The sequence below is a fragment of the Lissotriton vulgaris genome, chromosome 4_1 (genome assembly GCF_964263255.1).
Source record: "Lissotriton vulgaris chromosome 4_1, aLisVul1.2, whole genome shotgun sequence".
NCBI lineage: Eukaryota > Metazoa > Chordata > Amphibia > Caudata > Salamandridae > Lissotriton > Lissotriton vulgaris.
Genome location: NC_141691.1, coordinates 1,211,020,153 through 1,211,032,572, shown reverse-complemented (window position 1 = coordinate 1,211,032,572; position 12,420 = coordinate 1,211,020,153).

Here is a 12,420-nt window from a genome sequence, read left to right as displayed (position 1 = left end):
TGATGGTAATAGCGTGGCCAGGGCTCTTGTCGATGCCTTTGCAAACTCTATAGGGTGCCTTTGTTTGACATGCCGCTTCATGGTATGTATGGAAAAGGAATATTTTTTTGTTGGATTTCCTCTTGAGAGCTCCAATTTGCATATCGTGCAGGTTACCTTTGGCGCATTAACTTTCTTTTCATCTTCAGGATAAGTGAAAAATTGCCAAATGAAAGATTCCTTTTTTCTTCTTAAAGGTAGTCGCTCATTTTCTTCAGATTCGGAAGATGAATGCGGAGCGGCAGCCATTTCAGCAAAGTCTTCGGAAAAATGTTGGACGTTGTTCTCTCTTGAGAGTAGAAAAGATAGTGAGGGAAGTGGGTGGAGTGCTGCATGTAAATTCCAGAATAGAAACTACTAAGAACCAATTGGAAGTGTTGTTTTCAAGTCACATGACTTCACATGCGCTTCTCAGGACGTGTACGCGGTGACAGTATCTAGTCACGTACGTGATTTGGAAGTAGCATTCTTCTTCAGCGAAGTTTTAAAACGTGAAAAGGAGTAAATTCAAACACATACGGATTTTACATATCTTCAGAGCTCGATTTAAGTATATAATTGTTAAACTATAAAACCTTTTATATTTTTAAAAAAAATATCAAGGTATGTACATCCAGTTACGCACGAAAGATTAAAAAGACATTCGGCTCCATTTAATTAAAAGGTTCATATGAAAAAAAAAAGCCTAGGTTCAGTCTCTTTAACGTACTATAAGTTCTTTCATTGATCTATGAAGAAATTCATTAGGTTCAAATTGCAAAGCTTCCACGAAATATATAGGTGGGTGCGCGCACTCGGTCGCGCACGTAAGATTGGTATGGCGACAATCATTTTAGGTATATCCGTTATAGTTAGGAACTAGCATTCAAAAAAACCTATGAAATTCACTGAAAAAACCATAGGTTTTACACAAGTTATAGTTAGGAAGTAGCATTTAAAAAACCTCTGAAATTCACTGAAAAAACAATAGGTTTGACACACGTTATAGTCAGGAAGTAGCATTTGAAAAACCTATGAAATTCACTGAAAAAAACATAGGTTTGACACATGTTATAGTTAGCTGGACATTTCACTCATATAAAACCAATGAAATTCCCCCGTTATAGTTACTTCAGCTAACTATAACTCGCGCGCCCGCAATGCACTGCTGATGATGTTACATATTACATCACTGATCACATGGTTAGTGACATCACTCTTGAGATCACTGATAATATCTAATATCTGACATATGCTGTCTACAACATATAGGAATAGTATGTCACTGATTCTTGCATGTATGCAATATGTATAATCTCCTAATGTAGCATATTAACACTTAGACACTGAGACACTTTTGGTAATAATAAAGAAACAATAACCTATATAGATAGAATGTATCAGTGATAAAGCTACTCATCAACACATTCAGCCACTAAAATAGAAACTGATAGACAGACACAGATAGGTATATATTTAAATATTACTCAGTAACCCATGTACTCATTAAGATATATTTAGTCAGTCAGTTATAGAATCTATTTTTCACCCAAAATGCAACCGGTTATACACTTATATACAACATTTTTGTTCAACCAACTTTCAGATCTACATATATAAAATATATGTAATTTTCAAAACTAACCCATTTAATAGATGATGTCATGAGTGATGTGATGTGTGATGTAATATGTAACATCATCAGCAGTGCATTGCGGGCGCGCGAGTTATAGTTAGCTGAAGTAACTATAACGGGGGAATTTCATTGGTTTTATATGAGTGAAATGTCCAGCTAACTATAACATGTGTCAAACCTATGGTTTTTTCAGTGAATTTCATAGGTTTTTCAAATGCTACTTCCTAACTATAACGTGTGTCAAACCTATGGTTTTTTCAGTGAATTTCATAGGTTTTTTAAATGCTACTTCCTAACTATAACGTGTGTAAAACCTATGGTTTTTTCAGTGAATATATATATATATATATATATATTAACTGAAAAAACCATAGGTTTCACACCAGTTATAGTTAGCTGAACATTTTACTCATACAAAACCATTGAAATTCCCACGTTATAGTAAGTTGGACTCACTATAACTCGCGCGCCCGCAATCCACTGCTGATGATGTCACATATTACATTATTCATGACATGGTCAGTGACTTCACTGATGACATCACTAATGACATCACTGATGACATCATCCAGTGTCTGTGTGTTTCTGTAAAGTTCTATACATCATTTGTGTGTTTCTGTAAAGTTTAAATATGTTTTACATATTCAAGAATGAGTGGGTGTATAAGTGTCTAGATGAAGGATTTAGTTGGTGCGTGACTGACTGTATGAGTGAGTGATTAAATGTGTCTTACTGAATGCATGGGGTAGTGACTAAACTGTAATTTTTATAATGCCCCGGATAAGGTCCCGTACAACACACACCTAAGGTCCTTAGCCTTATTTCTTTCTCATTACAAGTCTAACCAAACAGCTTTATTTGAAATCCTGCTAATGGGAGATTTTAATATACACCCCTGTGATTGGGATTGTTTTGCCAAACAACAACTGGCGCCTCCTGGTGCCATAAGCCCCCATCTTGAACACACACCCCAGGGGATGGAGTTGGAAGAATTACTTGCCGATGTAATAGGGCCCGAGGGGGTACACAGGGCACCGACGTTTATCGGAAGAGAAACGCCAACACTGTGATTGATTACATCTTTATTTCAGCGGGGCTGGTGCTATGGTATTCTCCCTGGAAGTAAAGGTTTCCACCTTCAGTGACCATAATCCACTGATCCTGATTTTAAATAATGGGATTAACAGCGCAACTCAGGTTGAGAGTCTGGGAGGTTGCTGTGTTTCCATTGTCCTGAAGGACGGGGGAAGAAGGCTAAAATGGTCCAAGGTGGTTCCGGACACATTCATTGAACAACTTAAAGTAAATGCTCGCGCAGATTTGCTAATATGTACAGATAGCTCGCAAATGATAAAGATACTATCAATTCTTTCACTAACATTTGCATACAAGTAAACCGTAACTTAACACGAAAAAAGAAGCAAATTGCTGATAACCGTCCTAGATGGTTCGATAGGGAATGTTCGAAGGCTCATAAGGGGCTTTTAAACAGCAGCCAAGAAACCGTGAGCGGGTGGCCGAATGCAGGAAACTTTATGGGTCAACTATTAATAATCGAAAAAAAGCCATAAAAAATGAGGCTTGAGACAATCTTACATCAATTAACATCTTGAAAGATAGTTCCAAATTTTGGGCAGTGATCAATCACTCATACTTCGCGGAGGGGGAAAACTCTATTATGGACTGTGTGATCCCCAAGGAAGACTGGGTTGCCCATTTTAGTAAAATTTATAATAGTGAACAAGATAGCCCACACCTACACTTGGCCTCTGATGTTCCCCTGCAATTTAGTGAGCATGAGGTTACTAGGGCGATCATGGAGATGACAAAATGCAAGGCCCCGGGCCCAGACGGTGTTCCGGCAGATCTTTATAGGTCACCCCTAATTATGTGGACTAAAATACTCACAAATGTTTTTAATTCCACAGGTACAGCTGGGTTTCCTAAATCATGGTCCTCCTCAAATATCATTCCCATTTTCAAGAAAGGATCACAAACTGACCCGGCCTGTTACAGGCCAATATCATTGATTGCCTCTGCCGTGAAGATCTTGGGCAGAGTCATTCTTCACAGATTGGGGGACTACATAAAGGAGAAGGGGGTCCTTTCAGACCTGCAGTATGGGTTCAGGGCCGGGAGAGGTACCATGGACCAGTGCCTAAATCTCCTCATGCTTGTAGGTAAATATACTAAGGCCAAAGAGGGAAATCTATACATGGCTTTTATGGACCTCTCCTCGGCCTTCGACTTGGTCAATCGATCCAAGCTTTGGGCTATACTGGCCAATTTGGGTATCGACCCATCGCTGGTAAATTTTTTAGCGTCACTCCACACTGATTTGTCAGCCTCTGTAAGAACTGATCGGGAGGGCAGTTGCACTCGGCCTTTCCATTCTAGAAGGGGTGTCAGGCAGGGCTGTATCCTGGCCTCCCTTCTATTCACCCTTTATATGAGCTCAATGGGCAAAGTCCTAGAGGTATCAACACCTGACATTCCACAAGTAGGGGACTCCCTGGTGCCCGTATTACTATTCGCGGACGACGCAATGCTTTTAGCCCGGCACAGGGGTAGGACTACAAAAACTCCTTGACGCATTCGGAGAGTTCATGATATCACTTGACCTAGCAATTAATAATAAAAAATCCCACATTATGGTGGCAGGTAAACGCAAGAAAACACAAAAGCTAAAGACGTTTACCTACACTGGTGAGGGTGTGACCAGGGTACCTGTTTTCACTTATCTGGGTGTTATTTTTGAAGAAAGGGGCTCCTGGTCCACCCAAGTAAATGCAAAAAGCCTTGCAGTTAAGAGATCAACTTCAGCTCTAATGAGCTTTGCAAAGCGACTGGGCTCGCGACCAATGGATGCTTTCCTGAAAGTATATAAGTCAAAATGTCTGTCTATAGCCATGTATGGTGCCCCCTTGTGGGGATTTTCGCCTCAGGGGAAAATACAAATTGCGGAAAACAACTTTCTTAGAACATTGCTAGGAGTCCCGCAATCAACACCAGTTTTTTCCCTGCACACTGAGCTAGGCATAGGCTATGTCACCGATGAGCTACAATTGACCCCTCTTGTTTACTGGGCAAAAACCTGGCTAAATAACGATATACCCCTGAACCACTGCATCCTTAAAGACTGCATGGAGTTAGATAAGGCAACTAACATCTCCTGGCTTGCATATATTACGAACACGGTGAATAAATTGGGTAGGCCAGATCTCTACAACAACCCGAACACCATAGTCAAAGGTGACGTAAATTAGATAAAGGAAAATTTCCTGCATAGGGCTAACCAAGCAAGGGAAGAAGAGGAACTAATCAAGCCTAAAGTAAGAGCGAATTTTCTGCTACTAACTACTCCTTCCCTAGAACCCTATCTGAAAATTGTCAGCAATCCATTTCATCGACACCTCCTTATCAGATTCAGGTTTAATATCATACAATACTCCCTAGGAAATTTCCCTGTGTGGGGGGTACCTGACACTCTAAACCCATGCAGTTGTGGCAATTTCTCAGAACGATCCCTTATGCATTTTGTTATGTTCTGTGATCACTTTAAGGAGAGTAGAAGACGGTTTTTAGCCCCAATTCTAAGAGACGCAGGTTTTCTCCAGGTTCGCCCAGCTCTCTTGTACCTACAACTCCTAGGAACTACAAGGGTAATTTTCAGGGTTGCTAGCTTCCTGGTAGCTGCTATTCGTATTAAGTCTAGGAAGCTATCCCCGAATAATCAGGCGGGCTGAACAAACAAACTGAGTCTTTTTACTGTTTTTAAAATTGTCTCTTTTACATGTCCATTTTTTATCAACTTGAAATGATTTTTATATGCATTGATATTATCACTAAAGTTTACTGTATTATTGAATTAATGAATTGTGATACTGTATTTGTATTGTCTGATTGTGCTTTTATGATGTTAACAATCGAATAAAGCTTGCTTTGACTTGACTTGACTTAACTTGACTTGACTAAACTGTCTGTATGTGTGCATCATTATGTCTGTTGTTGTGTAAGGTGCTGCATGTGTTGATTAGTAGCTATATAAGTGGCTATATGGGTTATTGATTGGTTGCCCAAGTATTTGTATGTGAGGGTGAGTGTGTGTGGGAGTGGCTGGGAGGTGTGTGACTCTGTGCATAGATGTGTGAGCAGTTGATTCACTTGGTGTATGGGTTCAAGAGTGTATGTGGAAACAGCTGTATGGGCGGTTGACTGTGTGCATGGATGTGTTGGTGAGTGAATGGATATCTCAGTGCTACATGTCCAAGTAAGTACATATGTAAAACACAGTGCATGTGAGAGTTGGCATATATCAATGACTATACATGAGAGTTTGTGATTGCTTAAGTGACTGTATGGATCAATGTGTACTTGTATCAGTGATTGTAAAAGAGAGAAAGTATGTGTTAGTAAATGTTTGAATAAGTAAGGTTATGTGTATATAACTGTATAGATGGGGAAATGGGAGTGTGATTCATTCTTTGCATGACTGACTAGGTGTGTGAGTAACTCCATGGATGAGTGGCAGTGTGTCAGTGTCTAGGTGTATGAGTGCATATTATAGTGTTGTATTGATGAGTGACTGTATGTATGAGTGATTGTATGGGTGAATGAGTGGATGTGTGTGTAGACTTAGGAATCAGTGACTGTGTATGTAGTAACTAGTGTTGGTGTGTCAATGGTTTCAGGAATGGTAGTCTGTATTCAACACTGGATGTATCAAAGGCTAGATTAGAGTGTGAGGAGGTGCATTATATTATCACATGGATGATGTCATCAGTGATGTCATTTGAGATGACATCAGTGATGTCATCCGTGATGTCACTGACCATGTCATGAATGATGTAATATGTGACATCGTCAGCAGCGGATTGCGGGCGCACGAGTTATAGTGAGTCCAACTAACTATAACGTGGGAATTTTCATGGTTTTGTATGAGCAAAATGTTCAGCTAATTATAACTGTTGTGAAACCTATGTTTTTTTCAGTGAATTTCAAAGGTTTTTTAAATGCTAATTCCTAACTATAACAAATGTGAAACCTATGTTTTTTTCAGTGAATATATATATATATATAAATTCAAAAAGGGTGTCCCCTCGAAGAAGCCACATACCAGAGGTTAAGTCTTTAGCGCTTTATTAGGAAAGGTAGCAGTTGGGCATCAGCACAGTTCATCCATTTAGAAGCGCCCGACGCGTTTCGTGCACACCCTGCACTTATTCATGGGCGAGGTTCAAACATTAGGGATGAGGACAGAGGCCCCTGAAATAATTTGCAGACACGCCCCAGTGGGCGGGGCAGCACTGCTGCCTGTCGGTCTTTGTAGTGCCCTGCTGCAGCTCAAGCAGACCGATACTGATGTCTGGAGACATACAGTATAAACACGGACGAGAGGTGCGCAGAGAAAGGATTTTCTGGCAGCTGGTTTCCATCAAGACATGTCATCGACCCACTTGGGAAGAAACTGTTTAAACTTTTAACATTTGGGAAGACGCCTCACTGTAGGAAGATTGATGGCACTACAAAGACCGACAGGCAGCAGTGCTGCCCCGCCCACTGGGGCGTGTCTGCAAATTAATTCAGGTGCCTCTGTCCTCATCCCTAATGTTTGAACCTCGCCCATGAATAAGTGCAGGGTGTGCACGAAGCGCGTCGGGCGCTTCTAAATGGATGAACTGTGCTGATGCCCAACTGCTACCTTTCCTAATAAAGTGCTAAAGACTTAACCTCTAGTATGTGGCTTCTTCGAGGGGACACCGTTTTTGAATTTGTATATTACGGCCAGTCCTGCCGTGAAGGGAGCCCTGCTGCAGCTCAAGCAGACCGATACTGATGTCTGGAGACATACAGTATAAACATGGATGAGAGGTGCGCAGAGAAAGGATTATCTGGCAGCTGGGTTCCATCAAGACATGTCATCGACCCACTTGGGAAGAAACTGTTTAAACTTTTAACATTTGGGAAGACGCCTCACTGTAGGAAGATTGATGGCACTACAAAGACCGACAGGCAGCAGTGCTACCCCACCCACTGGGGCGTGTCTGCAAATTATTTCAGGTGCCTCTGTCCTCATCCCTAATGTTTGAACTTCGCCCATGAATAAGTGCAGGGTGTGCACGAAACGCGTCGGGCGCTTCTAAATGGATGAACTGTGGTGATGCCAAACTGCTACCTTTCCTAATAAAGAGCTAAAGACTTAACCTCTGGTATGTGGCTTCTTCGAGGGGACACCCTTTTTGAATTTGTATATTACAGCCAGTCCTGCCGTGAAGGGAGCCCTGCTGTAGCTCAAGCAGACCGATACTGATGTCTGGAGACATACAGTATAAACACGGACGAGAGGTGCGCAGAGAAAGGATTATCTGGCAGCTGGTTTCCATCGAGACATGTCATCGACCCACTTGGGAAGAAACTGTTTAAACTTTTAACATTCGGGAAGACGCTTCACTGTAGGAAGATTGATGGCACTACAAAGACCGACAGGCAGCAGTGCTGCCCCGCCCACTGGAGCATTTCTGCAAATTATTTCAGGTGCCTCTGTCCTCAACCCTAATGTTTGAACCTCGCCCATGAATAAGTGCAGGGTGTGCACGAAACGCGCAGGGCGCTTCTAAATGGATGAACTGTGCTGATGCCCAACTGCTACCTTTCCTAATAAAGCGCTAAAGACTTAACCTCTGGTATGTGGCTTCTTCGAGGGGACACCCTTTTTGAATTTGTATATTATGGCCAGTCCTGCCGTGAAGGGAGCCCTGCTGCAGCTCAAGCAGACCGATACTGATGCCTGGAGACATACAGTATAAACACGGACGAGAGGTGCGCAGAGAAAGGATTATCTGGCTGATGGTTTCCATCAATACATGTCATCGACCCACTTGGGAAGAAACTGTTTAAACTTTTAACATTTGGGAAGACGCCTCACTGTAGGAAGATTGATGGCACTACAAAGACCGACAGGCAGCAGTGCTGCCCCGCCCACTGGGGCGTGTCTGCAAATTATTTCAGGTGCCTCTGTCCTCATCCCTAATGTTTGAACCTCGCCCATGAATAAGTGCAGGGTGTGCACGAAACGCGCCGGGCGCTTCTAAATGGATGAACTGTGCTGATGCCCAACTGCTACCTTTCCTAATAAAGCGCTAAAGACTTAACCTCTGGTATGTGGCTTCTTCGAGGGGACACCCTTTTTGAATTTGTATATTTTGGCCAGTCCTGCCGTGAAGGGAGCCCTGCTGCAGCTCAAGCAGACCGATACTGATGTCTGGAGACATACAGTATAAACACGGACGAGAGGTGCGCAGAGAAAGGATTATCTGGCAGCTGGTTTCCATCAAGACATGTCATCGACCCACTTGGGAAGAAACTGTTTAAACTTTTAACATTTGGGAAGACGCCTCACTGTAGGAAGATTGATGGCACTACAAAGACCGACAGGCAGCAGTGCTGCCCCGCCCACTGGGGCGTGTCTGCAAATTATTTCAGGTGCCTCTGTCCTCATCCCTAATGTTTGAACCTCGCCCATGAATAAGTGCAGGGTGTGCATGAAACGCGTTGGGCACTTCTAAATGGATGAAATGTGCTGATGCCAAACTGCTACCTTTCCTAATAAAGCGCTAAAGACTTAACCTCTGGTATGTGGCTTCTTCGAGGGGACACCCTTTTTGAATTTGTATATTACGGCCAGTCCTACCGTGAAGGGAGCCCTGCTGCAGCTCAAGCAGACCGATACTGATGTCTGGAGACATACAGTATAAACACGGACGAGAGGTGCGCAGAGAAAGGATTATCTAGCAGCTGGTTTCCATCAAGACATGTCATCGACCCACTTGGGAAGAAACTGTTTAAACTTTTAACATTTGGAAAGACGCCTCACTGTAGGAAGATTGATGGCACTACAAAGACCCACAGGCAGCAGTGCTGCCCCGCCCACTGGGGCGTGTCTGCAAATTATTTCAGGTGCCTCTGTCCTCATCCCTAATGTCTGAACCTCGCCCATGAATAAGTGCAGGGTGTGCACGAAACGCGTCAGACGCTTCTAAATGGATGAACTGTGCTGATGCCCAACTGCTACCTTTCCTAATAAAGCGCTAAAGACTTAACCTCTGGTATGTGGCTTCTTCGAGGGGACACCCTTTTTGAATTTGTATATTACGGCCAGTCCTGCCGTGAAGGGAGCCCTGCTGCAGCTCAAGCAGACCGATACTGATGTCTGAAGACATACAGCATAAACACGGACGAGAGGTGCGCAGAGAAAGGATTATCTGGCAGATGGTTTCCATCAAGACATGTCATCGACCCACTTGGGAAGAAACTGTTTAAACTTTTAACATTTGGGAAGACGCCTCACTGTAGGAAGATTGATGGCACTACAAAGACCGACAGGCAGCAGTGCTGCCCCGCCCACTGGGGCGTGTCTGCAAATTATTTCAGGTGCCTCTGTCCTCATCCCTAATATTTTAACCTCGCCCATGAATAAGTGCAGGGTGTGCACGAAACGCGTCGTGTCGCCAGTAGGTAGTTATAGTTAGGACCTAGTTTCCATAGGAAATCCACAACATTCTATTTGGAATAACTTTGGTGCCGGTGGACAAATGTTCGTGAATTTCTCCAAGAAAATGGCCTGCTTGGTTCCACTCCTTCCCTGAAAGTTTGGGGGTGATTCGTTAAGTGGGGGGCGAGAAAAAAGAGGGGTCCCAAATCATGCTTTCCCCATGCAATTTTCCATAGGGACCTTTAGCCAGGGCTACAGCCCGAATGGCTGAACGGAATTACACGAAATTTGGCAGAGAGGTAGAGTTTGGTTCGCAGATTGTGCTTTTTGTTAAATGGTGTAAATCCGTTCCGTAGTTTCTGAGAAAATTGCAAGTAAAATCATAGCGATATCTAGAGACGGGGTGAAGCACGCGTACGGAAATTTGTTCAATTACGAGCGCGAGCTGCATGCTGATTGGCTGTTAACTGTCTGTCAACGCTCGAAACCAGGAAGTGTTGGCGGCCATCTTGTGCCTCGGTAGAACCGAGTAACAGGAAAACAGTAAAGAAAGTTGAGAAATAAGGGAAGGGGGTAGGCTACAAACATTTTGATCCTTTACACTTGCTCTGGGGGTTGTACATGGATATTTAGGCTCTATTTTTCTTTTTTTTAAAGAAAAATCGCGGAGTACGCGTACGGAAATACGTAGAATTACGAGCAGGAGCTGTATGCTGATTGGTTGTGAACTGTCTGTGAACACTCAATACCAGGAAGTGTTGGCAGCCATCTTGTTCGTCGCTAGAAGCGAGTCACAAGAAAACAGTAAACAAAGTTGAGAAATAAGGAAAGGGGGCAGGGTAGAACCATCCTGACCCTGTAGGCTTCGTCAGGGGTTAGGTTTAGAATTTTTAGGCTATTTTTTAGAAAGTTATTTTGAATAGAAAAATGGCGGAGTGCGCGTATTTACGTGCACAAGCTGCAAGCTGATTGGTTGTCGACACTCCAAACCAGGAAGTGTTGGCAGCCGTGTTGTTGGTCACTAGAACTGAGTCAGAAGAAAACAGTTAAAAAAAAGGGAGAAATAAGGAAAGGGGGCATGGTAGAAACATCCTGAATCTGTAGGTTTGCTCAAAATCATGGATTTTTAAGCTCTATATATTTTTTTTATTTTGAGTAGAAAAATCGCGGAGTACGCGTATTTACACATGCTGATTGGTTGTCAACTGTGTGTCGACACTCCAAAGCAGGAAGTGTTGGCAGCCGTGTTGTTGGTCGCTAGAACCGAGTCACAAGAAAACAGTTAAAAAAATCAAATTAAAAAAAAAGTGAGAAATAAGAAAAGGGGGAATGGTAGAAACATCCTAATCCTGTAGGCTTGCCCAGGGGGTCGTTCATGGATTTTTAAGCTCTATATATTTTTTTATTTTGAATAGAAAAATTGTGGAGTACGCATATTTACGTGCATGCTGATTGGTTGTCAACTGCCTGTCGACACTCCAAACCAGGAAGGGTTGGCAGCCGTGTTGATGGTCGCTAGAACCGAGTCACAAGAAAGCAGTTTAAAAAAAAAGTGAGAAATATGGAAAGGGGGCATGGTAGAAACATCCTGATCCTGTAGGCTTGCTCAGGGGGTCGTTCATGGATTTTTAAGCTCTATATATTTTTTTTATTTACAATGGAAAAATTGCGGCGTACGCAGACGTACAATCACGAGTTGCATGTTGATTGGCTGTCAACGCTTCAAAGTAGGATGTGTTAGCAGGCATGTTTTATTTTGAAGTGTGGCCGAGGGGGCGTACATTCCCTGGGGTCTGCCACCTTCCTGGGGCAGTAATCTTAAAATAGTGTGACCGTGAGGGCACGGACCTCCTAGCTCCGGGGGTTATCACTTTTCGGGGCTTTTTAATGTTGGAAGGGGATAGCGTTGATTCTGTCCTGGAGCTCTTGATTGTTCTGGGGACCACCATGTCTCAGGGCCGACTCCTGCAGTGTCCCGGGGCGTGTACCCCCAGGACACTGCTGTTTGGTATGGTAGGGCAGGAGCGCGCGGCTTCCACTTTAGCACAGCAAACAGGTTTCCTATTTGAAAGGGAGAGCAAGTTAAGCTGCTGTGTCTTTCAAGTAGGAATTAGATTGCTTTTTGTTAGAGAGCTGCATATAAACTGCTCTCTCTGAGAAAGCAATACCGGCTCTCGAAGGATGCGGGGAGACGGCTGGGACCGTGTGGGCATTGGGTTTCCCCACACGGTTCCTAATCATATTTCTTGAATCCCGGGGAATGGGTTCATTTGCA